At 42.1% G+C, this 9,660-nt stretch overlaps 1 non-coding gene and 1 pseudogene across 1 annotated transcript; one reads left to right on the top strand and one right to left on the bottom strand.

The window, feature by feature from the left end:
• Positions 1–1,494: 1,494 nt before the first annotated feature.
• Positions 1,495–1,596, top strand: LOC118642975. The gene has a single exon (XR_004961882.1). It is a non-coding gene; the product is annotated as a U6 spliceosomal RNA (small nuclear RNA).
• Positions 1,597–8,135: 6,539 nt separating this feature from the next.
• On the bottom strand, positions 8,136–8,348 carry LOC118642800 (annotated as a pseudogene).
• Positions 8,349–9,660: the final 1,312 nt, after the last annotated feature.

The raw sequence follows: 9,660 nt of genomic DNA, 5'->3' as shown, positions 1-9,660 counted from the left end.
TGCTGCTCCTGCAACAACCTTAGGACAGGATAGGCCTTGAGCAGGCATGGAGGCGGGGCCAAAGCTGGGCAGCCTGTCATCCAGGAATCAGGGCCCAGCCTGCTTGTTCCCAAGGCAGCAAGCGAGTACAGCACTGAGCCAGGCTCACAAAATCAATGGCTCCTGAGATTCAGGGAGGTTGGAAAAGAACACTAATCCTAAAGGGCCAAGGCAGTGTTGCCAGGACAGCCTAAAATCGCATTCCTGGGCCACTCAAGTATCCCAAGAAGGCGGAAGTTGTGTTAAGCACCTCTGCTGCAGCCAAGCCATTGTGCCCTATAAGGGACTAACCTCATTTGACTCCAGAGCCCAGAGTTGGGCTTCCTCCTGGCTCCTTATCAGCTGAGCCTCTGGTCACAGGGCCATTTGCAGGAGGTGCCCAGCCAGGAAAGGTGGCCATCCATGTAGGCAGGAGTGCCCTGGCTGGTGGGATAAGAACATGGCAGGGAGCTGGCCAGTCTCCTTCCTCACTGGCTCAAGGTGGAAGTCAGAGATGCAGGGCCACATGCAATTCTGGACTTCAGTTAGTCAGCAAACCCTCTACCTGCTCTCAACACGCAGGGATGAGGATAAGACATGGGCAGAAGAGAGAAAATGTCTCAGAGACCTACAAGTCCCAGTAGGGTGCAGGGGAGGGGCAGAGTCTCTTGAGGATTCTAGAAGAGGCAGCAGGATTGTATGAAGCTAAATTAACAGGCTCTGCAGTGGGACTACCTGGCTTCAAACCCGAGCTCCACAGTTTGCTGTGCGACCTTGGGCTAGTTACTTAACTTCTCTCAACCTAAGCTCTCTTTTCTATAAACTGAGAGTCAGAATAGAACCTGCTTTATGTGGCTATTATGAGGATTAAATCAAACAAGCCAAAGAAAGTGCTAAGCACAGTATAGCTGGTCTGCAGTGAATACTCACTAATGCCAACCATTATACACCATCAACATCAAAGGTGAACCTTGAAGACAGTGTGAAGTTCCATTTTACATGTCAGTTTGGCCAGCTATGGTACTCAGTTGTTTGGTCAAGCATCTATCTGGAAGTTGCTGTGAAGGTATTTTTAGATGTGGTTAATATTTAAGTCAGTAGACTTGAGTAAAACAGATCACCCTCCATAATGCGGTGAGTCTCATCCAAAAAGTCAAAGAGAAAAAACTGAGGTTCCATGAGGAGGAAGGAACTCTCCCGCAGACTGCCTCAGACTGCAGCATCAACTCTTGCCGGAATTGCCAGTCTACTGGCTTCCCTTGTGGACTTCAGACTTTCCAGGCCCCACACATCTCTATAAGCACACATCATATTGGTTCTGTTTCTCGGGAGAATCCTGATTAACACACCAATACTGAGTCTTCCAATCCAAGTTCACAATGTGAGGGGAGGAGGTACCACCTGGTCATGGAGAGAAAAGTAAGTCAAGTAAATGAAGCGTCCAATCTGTGCTGGGCACTTGACATGTGACAAGAGGGGCACATGTAAAGCACATACACTAAAATTAGAACAATACAGAGATTAGCATGGCCTCTGCACAAGGATGACATGCAAATTCATGAAGCATTTCATACTTTTTAGAAGAGGGTAAAGGGAGAATAAATGATGACAGAAGGAGACTTGATTTTGGGTGGTGAACATACAATACAATATGCAGATGATGCATTATAGAATTATATACTTGAAATCTATATAATTTTACTAACCAATGTCACCCCAATAAATTTAACAAAAATGTAAAAAATAGGTGGGCACACATCACCGTTTCACAAGAAGACATTCTCAGAGAGCTGAAGTGACCTTTTCAATATCACCAACAAGGAAAGGAGCAGTCTACATTAGAACTTGGACCTGACTCACAAAACCATGACTTTTCCCATCAGTCCAAGTGAATGCCATCAGGGGAAAAAAATAATCAGCATGTCCAGAAAAGGGCTGGAGGGCTGTGTGGGAGTCATGGGGACAAAGAAAGGGCACAGGCTTAAGAGTCAGAGAAAGCCACAGAACCTCAACCCAAGAAGGACAGGAAAGGGTGAGTCCAGCACTGTTTAAAGAGTTAATGTAGCCCGGCTGGTGTGGCTCACTGGTTGAGCCTCAACTTATGCACCAAGAGGTTGCTGGTTCAATTCCCGGTCAGGGCACATGCCCAGGTTGTGGGCCAAATCCCCAGCAGGGGGCATGCAGGAGGCAGCCAATCCATGTTCTCTCTCATTGATGTTTCTATCTCTCTCTCCCTCTCCCTTTCTCTCTCTCTAAAATCAATAAAGAAATGAAAAGAATTGCCCTTGCTAGTTTTTCTCAGTGGTTAGAGCGTCGGCCTGCGGACCAAAGAGTCCTGGGTTCGATTCTGGCCAAGGGCATGTACCTGGGTTGCAGTTCGTCTCCAGCCCCAGTTGGAGTCCTGCGGGTGACAACCAATCAATGTGTCTCTCTCACATTAATGTTTCTCTCTTTCTCCTTCCCACTCTCTCTGAAGATAAATGTAAAAATATCCTCGGGTAAGGATTAAAAAAACAAGAGTTAACTGTATTTGATTTAAAGGTATCTTTTGAACTCAACATCAGTTCTTCCCTGGATCTCCACCCTGCTACCTGTCCTACAGATTTTAGACTCACCAGCCCCAATGTGGGCCAATTCTTTAAAATAAATCTCTCTGTAGATGGACAAATATAGATAGATTGATTGATAGATCTAGGTCCATCTATCCAACTATCTGCTATATACACATCCTATCAGTTCTGTTTCTCTGGATAACTCTAACACAGATGGGCATTATGCTGTGGCTAGGACCCACAAAAACAAATGTCCCAGATAGAGGCCCTAGGAGGTGGGCTGTGCTGGGGAGGTTAAGCAGTCCAGCTGGGCTGCAGTGCAGTGGGAATGTGAGGCAATTAAGCAGGTCAGGCAGGTTGGGTCATATGGAGAGGAGGCTCAAAAGCCTTTGGAAGATTCCTGAGGTCAAGTGTGAGTGCCTGGAGCTGCTCTTGTAGAAGAAACAGTGCACAGAGCACACTGGCAGACTCCCATCATTGTATCTACTTCCAAAGGTGGCACCAGGCTGGTTGCAGAAATGTTCTTGGGATGAAGAAACCTACTTCAGCCCTGGCAGAGTAGCTCAGTTGATTAGAGTATCGTCCCAATACCCCCAAGATTGTGGGTTGTATCCCTGGTCAGGGCACAAACAAGAATCAAGCAATGAATGCATAAATGAGTGGAACAACAAATTGATATTTCTCTCTCTCTCTCCCTCTCTCCTTCCCCTTTCCCTCTCTCTAAAAATCAATAAGTAAAAATATTTTAATAAGAAGAAGAAACCTACCTCTCATATGGGACAATGATATCACACACATATGCAGACACATGGCTCAGTCATGAGACACAAACACTCAAAAAGGTGGGGAGGGTGTAGGGAAAGAGCTGGGTCCGCTGAGGCTTTTGTGTGGAATCTGGGTGCGGCCGCCCTACACAGGGATCTGGAATGTGCGGTGCTGCAAAGTGGATTCCTGGTGCATTGCTGAGGCTCAGGTGATTCTGAAGGCAGGGGCCATCAGGAAAGAACAGCATTCTGCAGACAGAGGCTCTGAAAGGCAAACAGTGGGAGCTGGTTTCATCCAGGAGCCCTGCTCACAGCCTGGTGCCAAATGAATGTCATCCTCACCAGAAGCTCTGAAAGCTGAACTTGGTTGGTAAGCCTGAGCAGACTACACTTGCCAGTTCACGTGAGAAAGTGGCTAGGGCTTGCTTCTGGTGGCAAAGTGTAGTCATTTAGTTCCAGGGGCTCCTCTCTTCTTTATTAACAGGCTTCCTACTGGGAACAGAAGTTATGCCTGCCCTTCCTAATGGCTGATCGTTATAAAATTATATATGTGCAGCCTTTCTTTCTTCCCATGACATAAATGCCAAGATAGAACAAGAACAGAGCAGAAATCATCAACCTAGATGTTCTAGAATGTCAGAGCCAGCCCTGGCCACTGTGACTCAGTTGGTTGGGCGAAGTCCCGTGCATGGAGAGATCACCGGTTCAATTCCCGGTCAGGGCACATGCCCAGGTTGTGGATCCCCGATCCCTCACAGGGCCATGCAGGATGCTGATCTTACATCAATGTTTCCTCTCTCTCCCTCTCCCCTTCTCTCTCTCTCTCTCTCTCTCTCTCTCTCTCTCTCTCTCTCTCTCTCTCTCGTCCTTTCTCTCTAAAAATCAATTTTAAAAAAAGAATGTCAGAGCCAGCATTCCATTTCCAGCAACATGGAAGCCTAGCTATACTATGAAAATTTCTCCTTCTCCAAAACACCTAAAAAGAAAAAAAAATTTTTTTATTCTGGTAAAATATATATAACAAAATTTACCATTGTAACCATTTTTAAGTGTATAGTTCAGTGGTATTAAATACATTCACACTGTTGTGCAATATCACCATCCATCTCTAGAACTTTTTCATCTTCCCGAACAGAAACTGTCCATTAAACAATAATGCCCAGTTTCCTCCTTGCCTCCAGTCCTTGGTTATCTCTATTCTGCTTTCTGTCTCTGTGACTTTGACCATTCTTGGTACCTTATATAAGAGGAACCATACAATATTTATCCTTCTGCCTGGCTTATTTCACTTAGCATAATGCCTTCAAGGTACATCTATGTTTTAGCATGTGTCAGAATTTCATTTCTTTTTAAGGCTGAATAATATTTCATTGTATGGATAGACCACATTCATTTGTCAGTGGACATTCTGATTGTTTTAACTTTTTGACTATTGTGAATAAAGCCATTATGAACATTTGTGTACAAGTATTTGTCTTGAGCCTGCTTTTTTTTTTTTACTTAGTTTTGGTGATTTTTTTCTAGAATTTATTTTTTTTCTGCATGTGAAAATTATTGCTATAAGGTTTCTCAAAGTCTCTTATTATCTTTGTAACTTTTGCTGTATTTATGGTTATGTCCCCTTTTAAAATCTGCATATTATTTATGTGTCTTCTCTTCTTTTTGCTTAATTTTTTAAATTTTCTTTTGTTTTGTTAATCCTAACCCAAAGATATTTTTCCATTGATTTTTTTTTTTTTTTTTTTTTAGAGAGAGTGGAAGGGAGGAAGGAAGAGAGAGAAACATAGATTGGTTGCCTCCCACAAGACCTCAATCAGGGCTGGGGATCAAACCTGCAGCCCAAGTATGTGACCTTGACCAGGAATCAAACTTGTGACCCTTCAGTCCTCAGGCCAACACTCTAACCTTTGAGCCAAACCAACCAGGGCTTTATTTTTTTATTCTAGAGGGAGGAAGGGAGGGAGAGGGAGAGAGAGAGAGAGAGAGAGAGAGAGAGAGAGAGAGAGAGAGAGAATGATTTGTTGTTCCCTTTATTTATGCATTCATTGGTTGATTCATGTATGTGCCCTGACCCGCAACCTTGGCATATCAGGATGATACTCTAACCAACTGAGCTACATGGCCAGGACCTTCTCTTTTTTTAAAAAAGATAATCTTGTCAGAGATTTACCAACTGCATTACTTTTTCAAATAACTAGCCATATTAGTTAGAATTACATTTCAGCTCTGGGTTGGAGAAAACCTCCAAATAATAGTAGTTTAACAAGATAAGTTATTTTTTTCATTGAAAAATATCCAAAAGGCTCAATCCAGGTTTTATCTGGCAATTCATGGTGTCGGACAACCAGGCTCCTTAGATCTTGTTGCTCTTTCATTATCCAAGTAAGGAAAAATCACTGTCCAATATCCAAAGGTCACCCTTTTGGTTCAAGATAGTTTCTGGAGCGCCAGCCAGAATTGCAGGCAGGAAGCGGGCGGGGGGGGGGGGGGGGGGAGGAGAAAATAAAAAGACATGCCTTCTCTCTTTCTGTCTCCTGAGAATTGCATACACCACTTCTGTTCAAATCACATTTTCCCGGAACACAGTCATATAGCCAATCAATCTGAAAAAGTGTCAAGGAAATGTTGGTTTTTTTTTTTCTCCTCTCCAAACGTTCATGCTATTGCTGTCCTACTTCTTACATCTAGATATGTTGCAAGCTCCATAATACAAGGTTTATTTTGCTTTTATTTTTTTAATATGTTCTTATTGATATTTTTAGAAGAAAGAAAGGGAGAGAGAGAGAGAGAGAAACATCGATGTGAGAAACATCCACCAGCTGCCTCCTGCACGCCCCCGACAAGGGATCAAGCTGGAAACCCCAGGCACATGCCCTGACCGGGAATTGGACTGGGACCTCTCAGTCCATGGGACCACGCTCAATCCACTGAACCACACCGGCCAGGAAGGTTTATTTTGCTTTTAGTCAATTACCTTTTTTAAAAAATTCTTTAAATAAGAAAAATTATTTTCTGTTTCCCCTTTCCACTGTTCTTCATTCCTATGTGTACATCCAAGTTTCCATCTGGTATCATTTTCCTTCTGCCTGAAGAACATTCTCTAATATTTCTTATGATGCATATCTGTAGGAAACAAATTCTCTCAGCTTAAGTGTATTTGAAAATGCTTGGTTTTTTTAAAGAGTATTTTCACTAGATACAGAAGTGTAGACTGATGGCATTTTTTTTCTTTAGTCTTTAAAGATGTTCTGATATCTTCTACCTTATTTTGTTTTTGATAAGGAATCTATGGTAATAGTAATCGTTGTTCTGTTATATTTAATGTATCTTTTTTCTCTGAATTTTTTCACCTGTATGAGAATGTTTATAGCAGCTTTATCAATAATTGCCAAACAGTGAAAATAACCCAAATGTCCCTGTCAGTGAGTAAATAACACACTGGTTCTTGCAAAATGGAGCATCACCAAGCCTTCTGAAATTTTAAACAATTTTTTCATTATCACTGGTTTTCAGAAATTTGATGATGATGTGTCTGGGTTTTGTTTTCTTCATGTTTATTCTGCTTGTGATTCTTTGAGTATCTTGGATCTTTGGTTTATAGTTTTCATCAAATTTGAAAGCACTTTGGCCAGTGTCTCCTCAAATATATTTCTTTCCTGACCCTACCCCTTCTGAGACTTCAGTCATACTATTATACATACACATAGTTACACATACTGCTTAATATTGTCCCACAGGTCTGAGAGGATCTTGTGGGGTTTTTTCTTCTTTCTTTCTGTGATTTAGTGTGGATAGTATCCATTAATATGCTTGCAAGTTTATTGACCTGTTCTTCTGTGAAGTCTAATCTGCTATTAATCTCATCTGATAAAATTTTCATTTCACGTATTAAATTTTTCAGCTCTACAGATCCATTTGTTTTTTTGTTTTTGTTTTTGTTTTGTATTTCTAATCCTCACCTGAGGATGTTTTTCTGTTTATCTTCAGATAGAGTGGGGGGGAGGGAGAGAAAGAAAAACATTGATATGAGAGGGACACATCACTGGTTGCCTCCTGCACGACCCTGACCAGGGCCAGGGCCAGGGCCAGGGCCAAACCACAACTGAGGTACGTGCTCTTGACCAGAATTGAACCAGGACTCATTGGTCTGAGGGATGACGATCTAACCACTAATCCAAACCGGCCAGGGCTGGTTTTTGTTTTTTTAACTTTTACTGTTGAGAGTATTACAGATGTCCCATTTGGTTTTTTTTCTTCCACTTCTCATTACTCAAGCAATTTCTTATAAATCAGTGAGCATATTTACAATAGGTGTTTTAAAGCCCTTGTCTTTTCATCATATTATCTGCGTCATTTCTGAGTTTGTTTTTATTGACAGATTTTGCTCCAGATTATGGATCACATTTTAGTGCCTGTTCTTAATTTGTTTTTGTTAATATTAAGTTAACTCTTTCAAGGTATGGTGTTTTTTTGTTTTTGTTTTTGCTTTTTTAATTTTAATTTTTTTTTTTTTTTATCCTCACCCGAGGACATTTTTCCATTTTTTGTTCAGGTAGAATGGGAGGGAGAGAGAGGAACAGAGAGAGAGAGAGAAACATCGATGCGAAAGGAACACATCGAGTAGCTGCCATCCACACAACCGACCAGGGCCGGGGACAAACTGCAACTGAGGTATGCGCCCTTAGCGGGAACCGAACCCGGGTCTCTCAGGACTGCAGGCCGATGCTCTAACCACTGAGCCAAACCGGCCAGGGCTGTTTTTTTAATTTTTAACATTTTAACACAGATCAGTGTGTCTGGTTCATTTCAGCTCCTTCACGGCCAAACCTGGGTGCAGGGACTGCTTCCGTTTCTCGGCCTTTTCTTTGTCTGTGATGACCAAGGTATAGAGTTATCTGCTGCATCGGACTTGAAACTTAACATTATCCTTATTTTTCTTGATCTTGACAGACTTGGCACCCTTCCGCCTGGCTATAAGCAGAAAGTCCTTGATTTCCTCAATTTTGCGAGGCATGGCTACAAGGTGTGGAGAGCGTGCAGCCGGCAGAGCAAGAGGTAAGAAGCGAAGAGGATGAAAAAGCTCAAGGTATGTTCTTGAATTTTGTTTCGACTGATCTTTAAAGCCTTTACTCTAGAAATAGTTAAGCCTGACTACTAAGGCTGATCCTTCTGGCATCTCTATGGAACGCCCTCTGTATTCAATGAATTCAGTGAGGACTCTCTCCTGTAGCTGGTTGAAACTCGAATATTTCCCAGATCGATATGAACTCTAGGAATTGTTCAGTGTATAGTTCTCCAGTTGTCCTTTGACTAGCCTCGTGGAGGTTCACCCTATGTTTCTGTGGTTTAGTATTCAGTAACAGTCCCTGGAACTCTGGAAACAGATTTCTGGAACTCTTTCTCTACATAGAATCATACACTCTGGGTCTCTGCTATGCAAATTCAAATTGTTTTAGCCTTTCCCTATGCCTATGTTTGTTTTCAAAGCTTGGAGAGATTGCCGTCCTGTGCTTGTATTCCCCACAATGGCCAGTTTGGGTACTTTAGAAATGTAAGGTTGGTTTGATATCAGAAAATCTATTAATGTGATTAACCACATTAACATATTAAGGAGACACATGATAATCTCAGTAGACAGTTGCAGAAAAATCATTCAATCAAATTCAACAAATATTGATAATTTTTATTTTTTTATTTTTTAAATTTGTTTTCGTTACAGATGTTTCTCCTTTTGCCCCCATTGACACCCTCCTCCCCATCCCTCCCTCCCTGTCCCCAGCTTTGTTGTCTATGTCCGTTGGTTATGCATACATGCATATTAGTTCTGTGGTTTGTCTCTTCCCCTCCAACATCCCCTCTTCTGAGGTTTGTCAGTCTGTACCCTACCTCTGTGTCTCTGGGTCAATTTTGTTCATCAGTTTAAGTTCCTTATATCACTTATTCCACAAATAAGTGATATTTGTCTTTCTCTGCTTGGCTTGTTTCATTTAGCATAATACTCTCCAGGTCCTTCCATGCCAACTCAAAGAGTACGAGATCTTTCTTTCTTACAGCTGCATAGTACTCCATTGCGTATATGTACCACTGCTTTTTTATCCACTCATCTACTGATGGACACTTGGGCTGTTTCCAGATCTTAGCTGTTGTAAATAGTGCTGCTATGAACATGGGGGTACATATATTCTTTCTGACTGGTGTTTCAGGCTTCTTAGGGTATATTCCTAGAAGTGCGATCACTGGGTCAAATGGAAGTTCAATTTTTAACCTTTTGAGGTAACACCACAGTGTTTTCCATAGTGGCTGCACCAGTCTGCATTCCCACCAGC

Source organism: Molossus molossus, unplaced genomic scaffold (assembly GCF_014108415.1).
Source record: "Molossus molossus isolate mMolMol1 unplaced genomic scaffold, mMolMol1.p scaffold_m16_p_3, whole genome shotgun sequence".
Taxonomy (NCBI): domain Eukaryota; kingdom Metazoa; phylum Chordata; class Mammalia; order Chiroptera; family Molossidae; genus Molossus; species Molossus molossus.
The sequence above is the reverse complement of the archived record's forward strand: the minus strand, read 5'-3'. Positions and strand labels throughout refer to the sequence as shown.